Raw genomic sequence first — 21,394 nt, 5'->3', positions numbered from 1 at the left:
ATATGTAGTAACTGCAGTATTCTTAGGGTGTTACTGAGGCAGGTATCTAATTATTCGGTTTGCCAGTATCTTGTCAAAAAATGTTAACACCTATATAAAGTAGGGATATAGACCTAAAGTTTTCCGGGTTATTGTGGTTTAAGCAGGACAGTTATTTGTACTTCATACATAGAATATTTTTAAGACTTGTGCTAAGCGAGGGATCAGGGTGTTCGAGTAAGTTTTATAATATTTTATTCTGTAACAATCTGGGCCCGGGATTTAGTCCGTTAGGAGTATCTTAATAGCTTCAATAATCTCTTTGCTATATATTAGGGAACCTAGGTTTTTTTGAGTACTCAGGGCTTAGGTGGTTTTTTTAATTGTGTTACATAGTCTGAGGGTGTTTTGCTTGTGTAGGTGTGTGCTGATGGAGAAGTTGTCTTTCAAATTATAGATTAAGGCGTAATAGTCGCAGAATGTATAGGATATAACTATGCTATCTGCCCTAGCTTTTCCCTCTAGGTCTTTAAAGGGACACTAAACCCAAAAATTTTCTTTCATGATTCAGATAGAGAATACAATTTTAAGCATTATTCCAATTTATTTCTATTATCTAAATTGTTTAATTCTTTAGATATCCTTTGTTGAAAAAATAGCAATGCACATGGCTGAGCCAATCACACGAGGAGTTTGTGTGCAGCTACCAATCAGCAGCTACTAAGCATATCTAGATATGCTTTTCAGCATAGAATATTAAGAGAATGAAGCAAATTAGATAATAGAAGTAAATTAGAAAGCTGTTTAAAATTACATGCTCTTTCTAAATCATGAAAGAAAAAAGTTGGGTTTCATGACCCTTTAAGTGTACAAAGTTTTTCAATCGTCGGCGCTGCAATAAGTGAGTGAGTAGTTTGCAAGCCATATTCCCAGTTTCACAGAACTGTTGTTTTACAAAAAAGACTCTGCTGGTGATCATTATGTAGATATTATTTAAGAGCAATCCTAGCTTGTGTTAAAGACTCAGCTAAGCCACAATCTGAGGCTTCCCATATTGTCATTTTGTGCCAAAGCTCTAAAGCATTTAGTGCAAAGTATTATTCGTGAGACCTTTAGATATCCTGTCTGGTATGGACATCATCTAATAAGAGGTCATCTAGCTTCCACTAAAAGGGTGTGACTGGGACTTCCGGCCAAAAAAAGGGGGCAAAACTTATTTTAAGCTGTACAATACCATGAGAGTGGTGACCCTCTCCCAAGTATCGTTGAAATATATTGGGATATGGTATACGATACTTAGGATGGAATATGTAATGGTATATGGGAAAGCAGTGGGTGGAAAAAAAAAAGAGAAGAGAAGAATGAGGCGGGGTAAAGCGAGAACATTTGTAAGGGAGAATAATGTGGTAGAAGGATGAGAGAGTAATTTTAAATTACAAGGTCAACTGTGGCAAACCAACATATTATATCAACATTTCAAATTAAATTTACTTAAAGGGATAGTAAAGTCCAAAATAAACTTTCATGATTCAGATAGGGCATGTAATTTTAAACAACTTTCTAATTTACTTTTATCATTAAATTTGCTTTGTTCTCTTGTTATTCTTAGTAGAAAGCTAAACCTATGTAGGCTCATATGCTAATTTCTAAGCCTTTGAAGGCCGCCTCTCATCTGAATGCATTTGATAGTTTTTGTTCAGCTAGAGGGTGTTAGTTCATGTGTTTCATATAGATAACTTCACATGCGTGAGCACAGTGTTATTTAAGAGAGTCAGCACTTATTGCCTGAAATGCAAGTCTGTCAAAAGATCTGAGAGAAGGAGGCAGTCTGCAGAAGTTTAGATACAAGGTAATTACAGAGGTAAAAAGTGTATTTCTATAACAGTGTTTGTTATGCAAAACTGGGGAATGGGTAATAAAGGGATAGTAAACACCAAACATGTTGTTATTGTTTAAAAAGATAGAAATATCTTTTAAAACAATAACATATTTGGTGCTTACTATCCCTTTAAGGCATTAAAGGCATGTAAGAACAACAGTACAGTTTATAGATACTTAAAGGGACAGTCTAGTAAAAAAAAATAAACGTTCATGATTGAGATAGGGTATGTCATTTTAAACAACTTTCCAAATTTACTTTTATCTTCAATTTTGCTTTGTTCTCTTGGTATTCTTAATTGAAAGCTAAACATAGGTAAGTTCATATGCTAATTTCTTAGCCCTTGAAGGCTGCCTCTTATCTGAATTCATTTTGTCAGATTTTCACAAATAGAGGGTGTTAGTTCATGTGTGCCATATAGATTACATTTTGCTCACACACGTGGAGTTACCTAAAAGTCAGCACTGATTGGCTAAAATGCAAGTCTTTCAAATGAACTGAAATAAGGGGGCAGTCTGCAGAGGCTTAGATACAAGTTAATTACAGAGGTAAAAATTGTATTAATATAAATGTTGGTTATGCAAAACTGGGGAATGGGTAATAAAAGGGATTATCTATCTTTGTAAAAAATGTCTTTGTAAAAGAAAATTTCAGTGTAGACTGTGCCTTTAAGTATAAAAAGGAAATTTATGCTTACCTGATAAATTTATTTATTTTACGATATGACGAGTCCACGGATTTCATCCTTACTTGTGGGATTACGCCTCCTGGTTAGCAGGAAGTGGCAAAGAGCACCACCGCAGAGCTGTATATATAGCTCCTCCCTTCCCTCCCACTCCAGTCATTCGACCGAAGTTAGGAAGAGAAAGGAAAAGCCAAGGTGCAGAGGTGACTGAAGTTTAACCAAAATAAAAACCTGTCTGAAAAATTGACAGGGCGGGCCATCATATCGTAAAAGAAATAAATTTATCAGGTAAGCATAAATTTCCTTTTCTTTTACAAGATATGACGAGTCCACTGATTTCATCCTTACTTGTGGGATACAATACCAAAGCTACAGGACATGGATGAAAGGGAGGGACAAGACAGGAACCTAAACGGAAGGCACCACTGCTTGAAGAACCTTTCTCCCAAAAACAGCCTCTGACGAGGCAAAAGTATCAAATTTGGAAAATTTGGAAAAAAAGTGTGAAGAGACGCCCTAGTAGAATGAGCCGTAATTCATTCAGGAGGCTGCTGTCCAGCAGTCTCATATGCAAGACGAATGATCCTCTTCAGTCAAAAAGAAAGAGAGGTAGCCTTAGCTTCCTGGCCCCTACGCTTTCCAGAAAAAACAACAAATAAAGAAAATGATTGACGGAAATCCTTAGTCGCCTGCAAGTAAAACTTCAGGGCACGAACCACGTCCAAGTTATGTAACAGACGCTCCTTCTTAGAAGAAGGATTAGGACACAAAGAAGGAACAACTATTTTGTGATTAATATTCTTATTAGAAACAACCTTAGGAAGAAAACCAGGTTTGGTATGCAACACTACCTTATCTGCATGGAAAATAAGATAAGGAGAATCACATTGTAATGCCGAAAGCTCAGAAACTCTGCGAGCAGAAGAAATAGCAACCAAAAATAAAACTTTCCAAGATAACAACTTAATATCTATGGAATGCATAGGTTCAAACGGAACCCCTTGAAGAACATTAAGAACTAAATTCAAACTCCAAGGAGGAGCGATTGGTCTAAACACAGGCTTGATTCTAGTTAGAGCCTGACAAAAAGATTGAACATCTGGAACATCTGACAGACGTTTGTGTAACAGAATAGACAAAAGCAGAAATCTGTCCCTTTAAGGAACTTGCTGACAACCCTTTCTCCAATCCTTCTTGAAGAAAGGCTAAAATCCTGGGAATCCTAACCCTACTCCATGAGTAGCCCTTGGATTCGCACCAATAAAGATATTTACGCTATATCTTATGGTAAATCTTTCTAGTAACAGGCTTACGTGCCTGAATCAAGGTATCAATGAACAAATCAGAGAACCCTCGCTTGGATAAAATCAAGCGTTCAATCTCCAGGCAGTTAGCAGCAGAGAAACTAGATTCGGGTGATGGAAGGGTCCCTGAATGAGAAGGTCCTGCCTCAATGGAAGCTTCCACGGTGGCAGAGAGGACATGTCCACCAGATCCGCATACCAAGTCCTGCGCGGCCACGCAGGAGCGATTAGAATTACTGAAGCCCTCTCCTGTTTGATCCGAGCAATTACCCGGGGAAGGAGAGCAAACGGCAGAAACACATAAGCTAGGCTGAACGACCAAGGCACTGCCAAGGCGTCTATCAGTTCGGCCTGAGGATCCCTTGATCTGGATCCGTATCTTGGGAGCTTGGCATTCTGAGGAGACGCCATCAGATCCAATTCCGGTCTGCCCCACCTGAGAATCAATATGGCAAAGACCTCCGGATGAAGTTCCCATTCCCCTGGATGAAACGTCTGTCTGCTCAAAAATTCCGCTTCCCAGTTGTCCACTCCTGGGATGTATATTGCTGACAGATAACACGAGTGAGCCTCCGCCCACCAAATTATCTTGGAAACCTCTGTCATCGCTAAGGAACTCCTTATTCCTCCATGATGATTGATGTAAGCCACAGTCGTGATGTTGTCTGACTAGAACCAGATGAATTTGGCCGAAGCCAACTGAAGCCAAGCCTGAAGCGCATTGAATATCACTCTTAATTCCAGAATATTGATTGAAAGTAGAGTCTCCGACCGAGTCCACACACCCTGAGCCTTCATGGAATTCCAGACTGCACCCCATCCTAGTAGACTGGCATCCGTTGTCACTATCACCCACGAGGGTCTGCGGAAGCACGTCCCTTGGGACAGATGATCCTGCGACAACCACCAAAGAAGAGAGTCTCTTGTCTCCTGATCCAGCTCTATCTGAGGAGACAAATTTGCATAATCTCCATTCCAAACGGAATCATGTTCATTGCCGCCACCATCAATCCAATTACCTCCATGCACTGAGCCACTGATGGCCGAGGATTGGACTGAAGGGCTCGGCATGTATTCAGAATCTTTAACTTTCTGACCTCCGTCAAGAAGATTTTCATAGATATAGAATCTATTAGAGTTCCCAGGAAAGGAACCCTTGTCTGTGGAGTTTGTGAACTCTTTTCTAGATTCACCTTCCACCCGTGAGTCCTTAGAAAGGACAGTACCATGTCGGTATGAGACTTTGTCAGTTGATAAGACGATGCCTGGATCAGAATATCGTCCAGATACTGAGCCACTGCAATGCCCCGCGGTCTGAGAACCGTCAGCAGAGACCCTAGAACCTTTGTGAAGATCCTGGGTACCGTGGCCAACCCGAAGGGCAGAGCCACGAACTAAAAATGTTTGTCCAGAAAGGCAAATCTTAGGAACTGGTGATGATCTTTGTGGATAGGAATGTAAAGGTATGCATCCTTTAAATCCATGGTAGTCATTTATTGACCCTCCTGGATCAATGGAAGAATTGTCCGAATAGTCTCCATCTTGAAGGATGGGACTCTGAGAAACTTGTTTAGACTTTTGAGATCTAAAATGGGTCTGAACGTTCCCTGTTTTTTGGGAACCACAAAAAGATTTGAGTAAAACCCCTGCCCCTGTTCCTGTATTGGAACGGGACAAATCACTCCCATAGTTGAGAGGTCTTTTATAGAGCGTAAGAACGCCTCTCTTTTTATCTGGTCTACAGACAATTGTGAAAGAAGGAACCTTCCCCTTGGGAAGGAATTTTTGAACTCCAGCTGATACCCTTGAGACACGATTTCCAGTGTCCAAGGATCCTGAACGTCTCTTATCCAAGCCTGGATAAAAAGAGAAAGTCTGCCCCCTACTAGATCCGGTCCCGGATCGGGGGACGCCCCTTTATGCTGTCTTGGGAGCAGCAGCACGCTTCTTGGGTTGTTTAACCTTGTTCCAAACCTGGTTAGGTCTCCAGACGGAATTGGCTTGTGCAAAATTCCCTTCCTGTTTAGCGGAAGAGGCAGAGGGGACTCCCTTGAAATTTCGAAAGGAACGAAAATTACTCTGTCTACCCCTCTGCTTAGAATTCTTATCCTGAGGTAGATGACCCTTACCTCCCGTAATGTCAGAAATGATCTCTTTCAAGTCAGGCCCGAATAGGGTTTTACCTTTGAAAGGAATAGCCAAAAGCTTGGATTTAGAGGACACATCCGCAGACCAAGATTTTAACCATAAGGCTCTGCGTGCTAATATGGAAAATCATGCATTTTTAGCCGCCAATTTGGCTATCTGGAAAGCGGCATCTGTAACAAAAGAAGGGCCTTAATTCTATCCAATATTTCCTCTAAAGAAGTCTCAGTCTTAAGAGATTGTTCTAAGGCATCAAACAAGAATGCGGCCGCAGTTGTAACCGGGACAATGCAGGCCGTCGGTTGTAATAGAAACCCTTGATGAATAAATAGCTTTTTTAGAAGACCCTCCAATTTTTTGTCCATAGGATCTTTGAAAGCACAATTGTCCTCAATAGGAATAGTTGTACGCTTAGCCAGGGTAGATATAGCTCCTTCCACCTTAGGGACCGTCTGGCAAGAATCCCGAACGGATTCAGCTATAGGGTACATTTTCTTAAAAGTAGGGGAAGGTAAAAAAACGGAATACCCGGTCTTTCCCAATCCCGTGTAATAATATCCGAAATTCTCTTAGGAACCGGAAAAACATCATAATAAGAAGGAACTTCTAAGTATTTGTCCATCTAACACAATTTCTCTGGTGGCACCACAATAGAGTCACAATCATCCAGAGTCAGCAATACCTCCCGCAAAAACAGACGGAGGTGTTCAAGCTTAAATCTGAAAGACATAACGTCCGAATCTGTCTGGGGTAATGCACTACTTAAATCAGACGATTCCCCTTCAGACAGAGTCTCCCTGGGAGTGTACATCGGAGATCGCCAACAAGGAGTCAGAAGTCGCCTGGACCACCTGATCCGCTCTTCTACTACGTTTGCCTTGTAACACTGGCAACTTAGACAAAACTTCTGTAAGAGTAAATGAGGAGGACGCAGTTGATGGCGCCTGAGCAGGTGTTAAAGGCTGTGACGCTTGGGGAGAAATTTGCAGCATACCCTGAGTCTCATCAAGCTGAGAAGCATCCTTAGAATTATTTGCATTAAAGAAAATTTGTTCTTTAAATTGTAAAGCCCTCTCAGTACAGGAGGGACATAATGTAAGAGGGGGTTCCACATTGGCAGCTAAGCACATAGAACAAGTCTGTTCCATTAATTCAGCCATGATAAAAAGAAAAACAAGAGCAAAAATTGGTCGTGTCAGATATAAGAAATAACAAAAAAATAATGTGTCTTTAAATTTGCAAAAACGGTACTGTACCTTTAAATTTTACAATGACATAAATTTGTACTGCAATTGGAAACGATATAGTTTTTAACTGCAAAAAAGGTAACAAGCAAGTAATCAGCAGTTGCTATACCCAATATATATAATCTTAGGTTAATATAGTCTCTCTTATATGACAACTAAATTTAACCCCTGCACCAAGCCACAGCTCTGCTGTGGCGCCTACTTCACACCAACCAGATGCCTCAAGTAACCACTACCTAAGTCTGCTTGCTGATCCAGCTCTTTTAAGCTAAACCAATCGGACCTAGGAAGCAACCGGAGCCCTCCGTGTACAGGATCGGAATAACAAGTGCGCATCAAGCGCGCGAACGTAGCCCCGTCCTTTGTGGGCGGTATACATACAAAAAAGGCGCCGTAAGAAAAATCAATGTCAGGTAAACCCGATCTCCACAGTTTACTCATAAGCCATATGATCCCCCATTAAGCCATGCCGCATATAAATAAAGGATTAACAACCCTCTTTTACATCTCCAGCATCAGCCTGCATATGTAAACACCACTGTTACTGTCATTGTTCTCAAAACCCAGTTAGTGCAAACGGGTCACATACACCAACCCAGTGACTTTACACACCCACTGTTTTTGCACAGATTCTGTTATAAGGGAAAACAGGTAGGGAATTAACACATAGTTTACAAGTTAGTTACCCCACTTAAACTGCAGCAGCTAACGTACAGTCTGTTCTGAGCCATGCGTTCCCCAGAAACAAAAAGACTGTACATACCGTAGTGCTGATCTGAACCTGTCCCCCACAATAAGAGGACTCTTTACATCACCTCCTGTAGATCTGTGGGGACAAATAGGGCCTTATTTGACATCGTATAAGACCATCAGCAGGCCAGCACCAGCATGGGGAGTGAGTGATAATGTAGAACAAAAACTCCTCAGTTCCCATTGCTGAAACATCTGATGCTCCACCCTGAGAAAAAAATAGTACTCACTGGCACCATTTAAAAATAATAAACACTTGATTGAAGAATCTATAACTAACACCTCACTTTACCTCTTCCTATCACTAACACAGGCAAAGAGAATGACTAGGGTGGGAGGGGAGGAGCTATATATACAGCTCTGTTGTGGTGCTCTTTGCCTCCTCCTGCTGACCAGGAGGCGTAATCCCATAAGTAAGGATGAAATCCGTGGACTCGTCATATCTTGTAAAAGAAATATGAGTAATCCTCCGGGAAGACCAAGAGTGTCGGGAATAGGGAGCATCACTGAAAATCTGGGTCAATATGCAGATATAGTATTGAGACCTTTTCTCTCTAGCCTTCCGTCTTATGTTAAAGACACTGGGGATCTCCTTAAAAAATTGGATGGTATCACGGTGTCTGACAGTACCATGTTAGTTTCACTAGACATTTGAAGCAAATGAAAAGGAGTTGCCCTTTTTGGATATAAAAATAAAGAAGGAGGGGAGAACTATAGTAACAGAGAACTACAGGAAGTCTAATGCAACTAACAGCATCCTAGAAGCAAGTAGTGCCCATCCAAAAAGTTTAATAAAAAGGTATACCCATAGGGCAATTCCTTAGGTTACAGAGGAATTGTTCCTCTCTCACAAAATTTGAAGAACGTGTGACACAGATGAAGGATAGATTTTCAAAGAGAGGATATTAAAAAAAAAAATTTCAATAAGGCATATGTAAGAGCATGAAAGACAGAAAGAGATGTATTGTTATACACAGATAAAATAAAGGAAGAATCAGGCAAAATAAGATTCATCGCTACATATAATAACCAATGGGAAAATATTACAAAGATTTCAGGAAAAAAATTGGCATATTCTACAACTCGATGAGAAAGTTAAAGAGACAGTAAGTAAGTATCCACTTCTGGCTGCAAAAAAGGCCTCTAGCCTCAGGGATAAGCTAGTTAATAGTAGATATGAAAAAAGCCCCTCTACAGCAGACTGGTTGAGAAAGAATAGGGGTTTAAAAGGTAATTTCCCATGTGGCAAATGTGTTTATTGTCCCTTTATGGAGAAAGGCCAGAAATTTAAGGGTGCTGGAGACAGGGAATATACGATTAGGTTTCTTTTTTAACTGTGACTCAATAGGGGTGGTTTACCTCCTACATTGTGATTGCCCCCATTTCTATGTGGGAAAAACTATGAGAATTCTGAAGGACAGAGTCCAGGAACGTAGGGATAATATTACCCACAATAGGGACACAGATGTCGCAAGACATTTTATGGAATATCACAATAGCGATCCTGCATCTTTAAAATTCATGGGTATAGATAAAAGGTGACCCCTTTATTAGAGGGGAAAATGTGGATAAATATATTTTGTAAAAAGAGGCCAGATGGATATTTAGGTTAAAAACAAGATATCCATCAGGTGTCAATGATAAAAGTGACTATGCCTGCTTTTTGTAGATATTCTCCAAAATAAGTTCTCTTTGAAAATATATAGCTTGCAACTACATCAGACCAATGAAAAATATATTAATGCAGATATGGAAATATTTCAATGAATTTGAAAATGTGTATGCCTAACTTTCTAAATTTCGGTAAAGAGAAGTGTTTATAGTGATTTGAAAATACTAGACTCCTTTAAACAAAGCAAGTGAAAGGTTCATTGCTTTTCTAAAACAGTATTATACAATAAATTACTATGCATATATATATATATATATATATATATATAAATAATGGGTTTATTGTAAGCAAATTTATAGAGAGGTAGTTTTTTTGTGTAATATATATCCCTTTAATTTTTAAAGGAACCAATTAAGTAGGAAGGGCTAACGAATATGTTTAATCAAGGTTGAGCAAAGGTATTCTAAGCCCTGACGAATCCCCAGCAAGTTTAACATTGAGGGGTGAAACGCATATGTCGTTGGCTGCAATTGTTTGGTTTTAAACTTTGAAAAGTATGCTGAAAGCACCTTTAAAATTTAAAAGCCTGTCAGGATTATGACAGAGTTCAAGCTGCAAAAAGCACAGTGTATTGTTTGCCTATGTGTTCCATGCAAAAAGATACAATGTAAACAACATTGGATACAAAGAATTATTTTTGGAAATCTTTCCGGTAAGCCAGGAGGCGTAACCAAGGCCAGCTGAGTTCATTACACTCGTAGGAGAAACAAGCTCTCGGAAAAGAGAGGCCTGGAAGGTGGTCAGCAGAGCCATTTGGAACCAATCCTGATAAAAGGATTCAAACCTATGAGGAAAGGTACTTTTTCTGTTTTGTGTCCATTTAACAAAGGGTGAAAGCCATATGGACAGACCTTAAGAGCAGTTGAAATACTGCGGTCACTTTCGGGCATCCCCTTTAATTTGGGCTATTATTTGTTTGCATACCTGCCTGCTAATAAGCATGTTTTTTTGGGTCTTTGTGATCAAATTTGAAGTCTCAAATTTAAAGGATTCCTTATTTGCAGGGGACACTGTGCATTTGCTAGAGTTGAAAACAGTGTTCTTGATAACAAAGTGCCTGTTTAAATTTGATCCTGTTTGTCTCTTGAAGGGCATTCATAGAGGGGTAAATGTCTGCATCTAAGGGAACATATACATCTGTGCTAAAATGCTATAAATGTGGCTACTTTAGGTGCGTATTCAGTAACTGTTATGCTTAGTAGTTAGTAATTATTATGTTTTATGAATTTTGGAAGTTTCTCACAGTGATTTTCAGATGAAGCCATGATATGGTAATTTAATTTATTGGTAAAATTAAGGAAATGCTTTAATATATTAAAGAGTGCTGTATTCCCTTTCTTTGTAAAAAAAAAAAAAAAAGAGGCTGAACTCTCTTTACGATTTTCTTCCTTGAAATTTTAATAAAAAATTAAAAGGGACATAAAACCCAAATTTTTTCTTTCATGAATGAGATAGAACATACAATTTTAAACAACTTTCCAATTTACTTCTGTTATCAAATTTTCTTCGTTTTCTTGTTATCCTTTGTTGAAAAGCTGGGATGTAAGCTCATGAGTGTGCACGTGTCTACAGCACTATTTGGCAGCAGTTTTGCAACAATGTAATACATTAGCAGTAGCACTAGATGGCAGCACTATTTCCTGTCATGCAGTGCTTCAAGCATATGCACGCTACCTACCTAGGAAGCCCTTCAACAAAGAATAACATGAGAACGATACAAATATGATAAAAGAAGTACATTGGAAACTTATTTTAAATTGTATTCTCTATCTAAATAATGAAAGACATTTTTTGGGTTTACTGTCCCTTTAACTTCTAAAGGGTCTGCACCATAACCTTATTTTGTATAAGAGTGTCTTTTGAGATAGCGATTTCTAGCACACAAGTAATTATAAATACAGGTGAAACTCGAAAAATTAGAATATCTTGCAAAAGTTCATTTATTTCACTAATGCAACTTAAAAGGTAAAACTAATATATGAGATAGACTCATTACATGCAAAGCAAGATAGTTCAAGCCGTGATTTGTCATAATTGTGATGTTTATGGCTTACAGCTCATGAAAACCCCAAATCCACAAACTCAGAAAATTAGATTATTACATGCAATCAATACAACAAGGATTGTACATACCTGTAGAACAATATCGGACCTCTGAAAAGTATAAGCATGCATACTGTATGTACTCAGTACTTGGTTTGGGCCCCTTTTGCAGCAACTACTGCAACAATGCGGCGTGGCATGGAAGCTATCAGCCTGTGGCACTGCAGAGGTGTTATGGAAGACCAGGACGCTTCAATAGCGGCCTTCAGCTCTTCTGCATTGTTCGGTCTCATGTCTCATCTTTCTCTTGGCAATGCCCCATAGATTCTCTATGGGGTTCAGGTCAGGCGAGTTTGCTGGCCAATCAAGCACAGTAATCCCACGGTTATTGAACCAGGTTTTGGTGCTTTTGGCAGTGTGGGCAGGTGCCAAGTCCTGCTGGAAAATAAAGTCAGCATCCCCATAGAGCTCGTCTGCGGAAGGAAGCATGAAGTGCTCCAAAATTTCCTGGTAGACGGCTGCGTTGACCCTGGACTTAATGAAGCACAGTGGACCAACACCAGCAGATGACATGGCTCCCCAAATCAACACAGACTATGGAAACTTCACACTAGACTTCAAAAATCTTGCAGTGCGTGCCTCTCCATTCTTCCTCCATACTCTGGATCCTTGTTTTCCAAATGAGATGCAAAATTTGCTCTCATCAGAAAAGAGGACTTTGGACCACTGAGCAACAGACCAGGTTTGTTTTTCTTTAGCCCAGGTAAGACGCTTCTGATGTTGTTTGTTGTTCAGGAGTGGCTTGACAAGAGGAATACGACATTTGAAGCCCATGTCCAGGATCCGTCTGTCTGTGGTGGCTCTTGATGCACTGACTCCAGCCTCAGTCTACTCCTTGTGAAAGTCCCCAACACTTTTGAATGGCCTTTTCCTGACAATCCTCTCCAGGCTGCAGTCATTCCTGCTGCTTGTGCACCTTTTTCTTCCACACTTTTCCCTTCCACATAACTTTCTATTAATGTGCTTTGATACAGCACTTTGGGAGCATCCAACTTCTTTTGCAATTAACTTTTGAGGCTTTCCCTCCATATGGAGGGTGTCAATGATGGCTTTCTGCACAACTGTCAGGTCAGCAGTCTTTCCCATGATTGTGATTCCTACTGAACCAGACAGAGACCATTTAAAGGCTCAGGAACCCTTTGCAGGTGTTATGGCTTAATTCACTGATTAGAGTGGGACACCCTAGAGTGAGCCTAGAATATTGCACCTTTTCACAATATTCTAATTTTCTGAGATTGTGGATTTGGGGTTTTTCATGAGCTGTAAGCCATAATCATCACAATTATGACAAATCACGGCTTGAACTATCTTGCTTTGCATGTAATGAGTCTATCTCATATATTAGTTTCACCTTTTAAGTTGCATTAGTGAAATAAATGAACTTTTGCACGATAGTCTAATTTTTCGAGTTTTATATATATACACACACACACACACACACAGTGGATATAAAAAGTCTACACACCCCTGTTAAAAAGTCAGGTTTCTGTAATGTAAAAAAATGAGACAAAGATAAATCATTTCAGAACTTTTTCCACCTTTAATGTGACCTATAAACTGTACAACTCAATTTAAAAACAAAGTGAAATCTTTTAGGGAAAGGGAAAAAAAAAAATTATATATATAAAACTTTAATCTTCTTCTGGTGAAGCCATTCCTTTGTTGATTTGGATGTATGCTTTGGGTCGTTGTCATGCTGAAAGATGAAGTTCCTATTCATGTTCAGCTTTCTAGCAGAAGCCTGAAAGTTTTGTGCCAATATTCTCTGGTATTTGGAACTCTTCATTATTCCCTTTACCTTGACTAAGGCCCCAGTTCCAGCTGAAGAAAAACAGCCCCAAAGCATGATGCTGCCACCACCATGCTTCACTGTGGGTATGGTATTCTTTTGGCGATGTGCAGTGTTGTTTTTGCGCCAAACATATCTTTTGGAATTATGGCCAAAAAGATAAACTTTGGTTTAATCAGACCAGAACACCTTTTGCAACATGCTTTTGGGAAAGTTCAGATGTGTTTTTGCAAAATTTAGCCGGGCTTGGATGGTTTTTTTTTGTAAGAAAAGGCTTCTGTCTTGCCACTCTACCCCATAGCCCAGACATATGAAGAATACGGACGATTGTTGTCACATGTACCACACAGCCAGTACTTGCCATATATTCCTAGAGCTCCTTTAATGTTGCTGTAGGCCTCTTGGCAGCCTCCCAGACCAGTTTTCTTTTCGTCTTTTCATCAATTTTGGAGGGACATCCAGTTCTTGGTAATGTCACTGTTGCACCATATTTTCTTCACTTGATGATGACTGTCTTCACTGTGTTCCATGGTATACCTAATGCCTTGGAAATTCTTTTGTACCCTTCTCCTGATTGATACCTTTTAACAATGAGATCCTTCTGATGCTTTAGACACTCTCTGCGGACCATGGCTTTTGCTGTAGGATGCGACTAACAAAATGTCAGGAAAACATAATTTATGCTTACCTGATAAATTCCTTTCTTCTGTAGTGTGATCAGTCCACGGGTCATCATTACTTCTGGGATATTACTCCTCCCCAACAGGAAGTGCAAGAGGATTCACCCAGCAGAGCTGCATATAGCTCCTCCCCTCTACGTCACTCCCAGTCATTCGACCAAGGACCAACGAGAAAGGAAAAGCCAAGGGTGAAGTGGTGACTGGAGTATAAATTAAAAAATATTTACCTGCCTTAAAAACAGGGCGGGCCGTGGACTGATCACACTACAGAAGAAAGGAATTTATCAGGTAAGCATAAATTATGTTTTCTTCTGTTAAGTGTGATCAGTCCACGGGTCATCATTACTTCTGGGATACCAATACCAAAGCAAAAGTACACGGATGACGGGAGGGATAGGCAGGCTCTTTATACAGAAGGAACCACTGCGTGAAGAACCTTTCTCCCAAAAATAGCCTCCGATGAAGCAAAAGTGTCAAATTTGTAAAATTTGGAAAAAGTATGAAGCGAAGACCAAGTTGCAGCCTTGCAAATCTGTTCAACAGAGGCCTCATTCTTGAAGGCCCAAGTGGAAGCCACAGCTCTAGTAGAATGAGCTGTAATTCTTTCAGGAGGCTGCTGTCCAGCAGTCTCATAAGCTAAACGAATTATGCTACGAAGCCAAAAAGAAAGAGAGGTAGCGGAAGCTTTTTGACCTCTCCTCTGCCCAGAGTAAATGACAAACAGAGAAGACGTTTGTCGAAATTCCTTAGTTGCCTGTAAGTAAAATTTTAGAGCACGGACTACATCCAGGTTGTGCAGTAGACGTTCCTTCTTTGAAGAAGGATTTGGGCATAAAGAAGGAACAACAATCTCTTGATTGATATTCCTGTTAGTAACTACCTTAGGTAAGAACCCAGGTTTAGTACGCAGGACTACCTTATCCGAATGAAAAATCAAATAAGGAGAATCACAATGTAAGGCTGATAATTCAGAGACTCTTCGAGCCGAGGAAATAGCCATTAAAAATAGAACTTTCCAAGATAACAACTTTATATCAATGGAATGAAGGGGTTCAAACGGAACGCCCTGTAAAACATTAAGAACAAGGTTTAAACTCCATGGTGGAGCAACAGTTTTAAACACAGGCTTAATTCTGGCCAAAGCCTGACAAAAAGCCTGGACGTCAGGAACTTCTGACAGACGTTTGTGTAACAGAATGGACAGAGCCGAGATCTGTCCCTTTAATGAACTAGCAGATAAACCCTTTTCTAAACCTTCTTGTAGAAAAGACAATATCCTAGGAATCCTAACCTTACTCCAAGAGTAACCTTTGGATTCACACCAATATAGGTATTTACGCCATATCTTATGGTAAATCTTTCTGGTAACAGGTTTCCTAGCCTGTATTAAGGTATCAATAACTGACTCAGAAAATCCACGTCTTGATAAAATCAAGCGTTCAATTTCCAAGCAGTCAGCTTCAGAGAAGTTAGATTTTGATGTTTGAAGGGACCCTGTATCAGAAGGTCCTGTTTCAGAGGTAGAGACCAAGGTGGACAGGATGACATGTCCACCAGGTCTGCATACCAAGTCCTGCGTGGCCACGCAGGTGCTATTAGAATCACTGATGCTCTCTCTTGTTTGATTCTGGCAATCAATCGAGGAAGCAACGGGAAGGGTGGAAACACGTAAGCCATCCTGAAGTCCCAAGGTGCTGTCAGAGCATCTATCAGGACTGCTCCTGGATCCCTGGATCTGGACCCGTAACGAGGAAGCTTGGCGTTCTGTCGAGACGCCATGAGATCTATCTCTGGTTTGCCCCAACGTCGAAGTATTTGGGCAAAGACCTCCGGATGAAGTTCCCACTCCCCCGGATGAAAAGTCTGACGACTTAAGAAATCCGCCTCCCAGTTCTCCACTCCCGGGATGTGGATTGCTGACAGGTGGCAAGAGTGAGACTCTGCCCAGAGAATTATCTTTGATACTTCCATCATAGCTAGGGAGCTTCTTGTCCCTCCCTGATGGTTGATGTAAGCTACAGTCGTGATGTTGTCCGACTGAAACCTGATGAACCCCCGAGTTGTCAACTGGGGCCAAGCCAGGAGGGCATTGAGAACTGCTCTCAATTCCAGAATGTTTATTGGCAGGAGACTCTCCTCCTGACTCCATTGTCCCTGAGCCTTCAGAGAATTCCAGACGGCACCCCAACCTAGAAGGCTGGCGTCTGTTGTTACAATTGTCCAGTCTGGTCTGCTGAATGGCATCCCCCTGGACAGATGTGGCAGAGAAAGCCACCATAGAAGAGAATTTCTGGTCTCTTGATCCAGATTCAGAGAAGGGGATAAGTCTGAGTAATCCCCATTCCACTGACTTAGCATGCACAGTTGCAGTGGTCTGAGGTGTAAGCGTGCAAAGGGTACTATGTCCATTGCCGCTACCATTAAGCCGATTACCTCCATGCATTGAGCCACTGACGGGTGTTGAATGGAATGAAGGGTGCGGCAAGCACTTTGAAGTCTTGTTAGCCTGTCCTCTGTCAGGTAAATCTTCATTTCTACAGAATCTATAAGAGTCCCCAGGAAGGGAACTCTTGTGAGTGGAATGAGTGAACTTTTCTTTTCGTTCACCTTCCATCCATGTGACCTTAGAAATGCCAGCACTAACTCTGTATGAGACTTGGCAGTTTGAAAGCTTGAAGCTTGTATCAGAATGTCGTCTAGGTATGGAGCTACCGAGATTCTCCGCGGTCTTAGTACCGCCAGAAGAGCACCCAGAACCTTTGTGAAGATTCTTGGAGCTGTAGCCAATCCGAATGGAAGAGCCACAAACTGGTAATGCCCGTCTAGGAAGGCAAACCTTAGGTACCGATAATGATCTTTGTGAATCGGTATGTGAAGGTAAGCATCTTTTAAATCTACAGTGGTCATGTATTGACCCTCTTGGATCATAGGTAAAATTGTCCGAATAGTCTCCATCTTGAACGATGGAACTCTTAGGAATTTGTTTAGGATCTTTAAGTCCAGGATTGGTCTGAAAGTTCCCTCTTTTTTGGGAACCACAAACAGATTTGAGTAAAACCCCTGTCCCTGTTCCGATCGTGGAACTGGATGGATTACTCCCATTAACAAGAGCTCTTGTACGCAGCGTAGAAATGCCTCTTTCTTTGTCTGGATTGTTGACAATCTTGACAGATGAAATCTCTCTCTTGGAGGAGAGTATTTGAAGTCCAGAAGGTATCCCTGAGATATTATCTCTAGCGCCCAGGGATCCTGAACATCTCTTGCCCAAGCCTGGGCGAAGAGAGAAAGTCTGCCCCCCACTAGATCCGATCCCGGATCGGGGGCCCTCAATTCATGCTGTTTTAGGGGCAGCAGCAGGTTTCCTAGTCTGCTTGCCCTTGTTCCAGGACTGGTTAGGTTTCCAGCCTTGTCTGTAGCGAGCAACAGCTCCTTCCTGTTTTGGTGCAGAGGAAGTTGATGCTGCTCCTGCTTTGAAAATACGAAAGGAACGAAAATTAGACTGTCTAGTCTTGGCTTTGTCCTGAGGCAGGGCATGGCCTTTACCTCCTGTAATGTCAGCGATAATCTCTTTCAACCCGGGCCCGAATAAGGTCTGCCCTTTGAAAGGTATATTAAGCAATTTAGACTTAGAAGTAACATCAGCTGACCAGGATTTTAGCCACAGCGCCCTGCGTGCCTTAATGGCGAATCCTGAATTCTTCGCCGTAAGTTTAGTAAGATGTACTACGGCCTCCGAAATGAATGAATTAGCTAGTTTAAGGACTCTAAGCCTGTCCGTAATGTCGTCCAGAGTAGCTGAACCAATGTTCTCTTCCAGAGACTCAATCCAGAATGCCGCTGCAGCCGTGATCGGCGCAATGCATGCAAGGGGTTGCAATATAAAACCTTGTTGAACAAACATTTTCTTAAGGTAACCCTCTAACTTTTTATCCATTGGATCTGAAAAAGCACAGCTATCCTCCACCGGGATAGTGGTACGCTTAGCTAAGGTAGAAACTGCTCCCTCCACCTTAGGGACCGTTTGCCATAAGTCCCTTGTGGTGGCGTCTATTGGAAACATTTTTCTAAATATCGGAGGGGGTGAGAACGGCACACCGGGTCTATCCCACTCCTTAGTAACAATTTCAGTAAGTCTCTTAGGTATAGGAAAAACCTCAGTACTCGTCGGTACCGCAAAATATTTATCCAACCTACACATTTTCTCTGGTATTGCAACTGTGTTACAATCATTCAGAGCCGCTAACACCTCCCCTAGTAATACACGGAGGTTTTCCAGTTTAAATTTAAAATTTGAAATATCTGAATCCAGTCTGTTTGGATCAGAACCGTCACCCACAGAATGAAGTTCTCCGTCCTCATGTTCTGCCACCTGTGACGCAGTGTCTGACATGGCCCTAATATTATCAGCGCACTCTGTTCTCACCCCAGAGTGATCACGCTTACCTCTTAGTTCTGGTAATTTAGCCAAAACCTCAGTCATAACAGTAGCCATATCCTGTAATGTGATTTGTAATGGCCGCCCAGATGTACTCGGCGCTACAATATCACGCACCTCCCTCTGAGCGGGAGATGTAGGTACTGACACGTGAGGCGAGTTAGTCGGCATAACTCTCCCCTCGTTGTTTGGTGAAATTTTTTCAATTTGTACAGATTGACTTTTATTTAAAGTAGCATCAATACAGTTAGTACATAAATTTCTATTGGGCTCCACTTTGGCATTGCAACAAATGACACAGGTATCATCCTCTGAATCAGACATGTTTAACACACTAGCAAATAAACTTGCAACTTGGAAATACAATTCAATTAGAATAATATTAAAACGTACTGTGCCTTTAAGAAGCACAGAAGATCTATGACAGTTGAAAATTAATAAATTGAAACAGTTATAGCCTCAATCCTTGTAAACAACACAACTTTAGCAAAGGTTTAATCCCATTAGCAAAGATAACAAATTCTGAAAGCAGGAAACAAATTACAGAATAAACGTTTTTTATCTCAGTCAAACTATAATTCTCACAGCTCTGCTGAGAGAAATTACCTCCCTCAAAATAAGTTTTGAAGACCCCTGAGCTCTGTAGAGATGAACCGGATCATGCAGGGAATACAATGAGTTGCTGACTGAAATATTTGATGCATAATAAAAGCGCCAAAAAACGGCCCCTCCCCCTCACACACAGCAGTGAGGGAGAACAGAAACTGTCAGAAAAACAGATTAAGCAACTGCCAAGTGGAAAAATAGTGCCCAAACATTTATTCACACAGTACCTCAGCAAATGAAAACGATTTTACATTCCAGCAAAAACGTTAAACATAATCTCTAGTTATTAAACAGCTTTATGTATTTCTTACAGTGTAATTCTAGTGAAGTACCATTCCCCAGAATACTGAAGTGTAAAGTATACATACATGACATTATATCGGTATGGCAGGATTTTCTCATCAATTCCATTGTCAGAAAATAAAAACTGCTACATACCTCTATGCAGATTCATCTGCCCGCTGTCCCCTGATCTGAAGTTTACCTCACTCCTCAGATGGCCGAGAACAGCAATATGATCTTAACTACTCCGGCTAAAATCATAGCAAAACTCTGGTAGATTCTTCTTCAAACTCTGCCAGAGAGGTAATAACACACTCCGGTGCTATTTTAAAATAACAAACTTTTGATTGAAGATATAAAACTAAGTATAATCACCATAGTCCTCTCACACATCCTATCTAGTCGTTGGGTGCAAGAGAATGACTGGGAGTGACGTAGAGGGGAGGAGCTATATGCAGCTCTGCTGGGTGAATCCTCTTGCACTTCCTGTTGGGGAGGAGTAATATCCCAGAAGTAATGATGACCCGTGGACTGATCACACTTAACAGAAGAAAGACCTAGTAGAACAGCTGAACTTTATTTGGTGTTAATCAGAGGCAATTTAAATGATGACACAATGACATGCGTGTACTGACTCCTATTTAACATGATTATGAATGTGATTGCTTAATTCTGAACACAGCTACATCCCCAGTTATAAAAGGGTGTTCACACTTATGCAACCATATTATTTTAGTTTTTTATTTCCCTTTACCTAAAAGATTTCAGTTTGTCTATCAATTGAGTTGTACAGTTTATAGGTCACATTAAAGGTGGAAAAAGTTCTGAAATGATTTATCTTTGTCTCATTTTTTTACATCACAGAAACCTGACATTTTAACAGGGGTGTGTAGACTTTTTATATCGTGTGTGTGTGTGTGTATATATATAATCTGGTGTTTGTACTTGGCATTGTAGTTGGCATTTGACAAAGGGACCAATGAGGTCTCGAAACGTTATGCTCTGTTTTTAAATTTTCTACATTAAATGTGAAGTTTTATTACAAAGACCAGCGAGTGCTTATTTTTGCTATATTTTATATATATATATATATATATATATATATATATATATATATATATACACATACACACATACATATATACATACACACATATATACGCACACTCTTATTTATACACTCACATTCTTGTTTATTCCAGCCCAAAAGTAGCAGTAGAACGGACCTTTATTGCTTCATGGTCTCAAGTATAGAAGAACAATGTTTCAGACCTCACAGGTCCTTAGTCATGTCTACAGACGTATACATAATGGCTACCTTTATGTCTGAGCTTAGGTAACTAAACACACCCACATCCTGTATGATCACTAACACCTAGTGCTTCTCATGTATAATTACGTTGAATCAAGTTGTATTTTGATTCTCTAAAAGGTGTAGTATCATTCAATGGGTTATACAAAAGAATTAAAAAAATATATACGGATACCTTAAATATATACAAAAATAAACCTAAATGAGAACACTTAACATCAGAAACAATAATTAAATAAGAAAGGGCAAGATCTATAGCTTATACATCATATAGAACAAACTAGGTGTGCTCAATACCTAGTATCTAAAGAGGGACCAGTCAAAATCCTTGTTAAGACCTCTAGGTGTAAGAGTCTGTAGCTTATGAATCCAAAACATTTCTCTGCTTTTTTGTTCTCTATTACCACCTCTTCTGGTATTATCTACCCTTCCAATGATTTGAAAGCGCAATTGGCTAATGCTATGGCCTGCTGTAAGAAAATGTGAAGAAACCGGTACATCCTTGTTGTTACATCTTATATTAGAC

At 40.4% G+C, this 21,394-nt stretch overlaps 1 protein-coding gene and 1 long non-coding RNA gene across 2 annotated transcripts in view; one reads left to right on the top strand and one right to left on the bottom strand.

The window, feature by feature from the left end:
* Positions 1 to 21,394, bottom strand: part of NDUFA12 (NADH:ubiquinone oxidoreductase subunit A12) — a 113,737-nt gene that overhangs the window by 56,305 nt on the left and 36,038 nt on the right. The gene's annotated exons all lie outside the window — the stretch shown is intronic.
* The window catches only part of LOC128662872 (uncharacterized), a 33,866-nt gene continuing 22,840 nt past the window's right edge, over positions 10,369 to 21,394 (top strand). Inside the window, exon 1 of the long non-coding RNA XR_008402820.1 lies at positions 10,369 to 10,457. This is a non-coding gene — a long non-coding RNA (uncharacterized LOC128662872). The remainder of the gene's footprint in view (positions 10,458 to 21,394) is intronic.

Source organism: Bombina bombina, chromosome 6 (genome assembly GCF_027579735.1).
Source record: "Bombina bombina isolate aBomBom1 chromosome 6, aBomBom1.pri, whole genome shotgun sequence".
Taxonomy (NCBI): domain Eukaryota; kingdom Metazoa; phylum Chordata; class Amphibia; order Anura; family Bombinatoridae; genus Bombina; species Bombina bombina.
The sequence above is the reverse complement of the archived record's forward strand: the minus strand, read 5'-3'. Positions and strand labels throughout refer to the sequence as shown.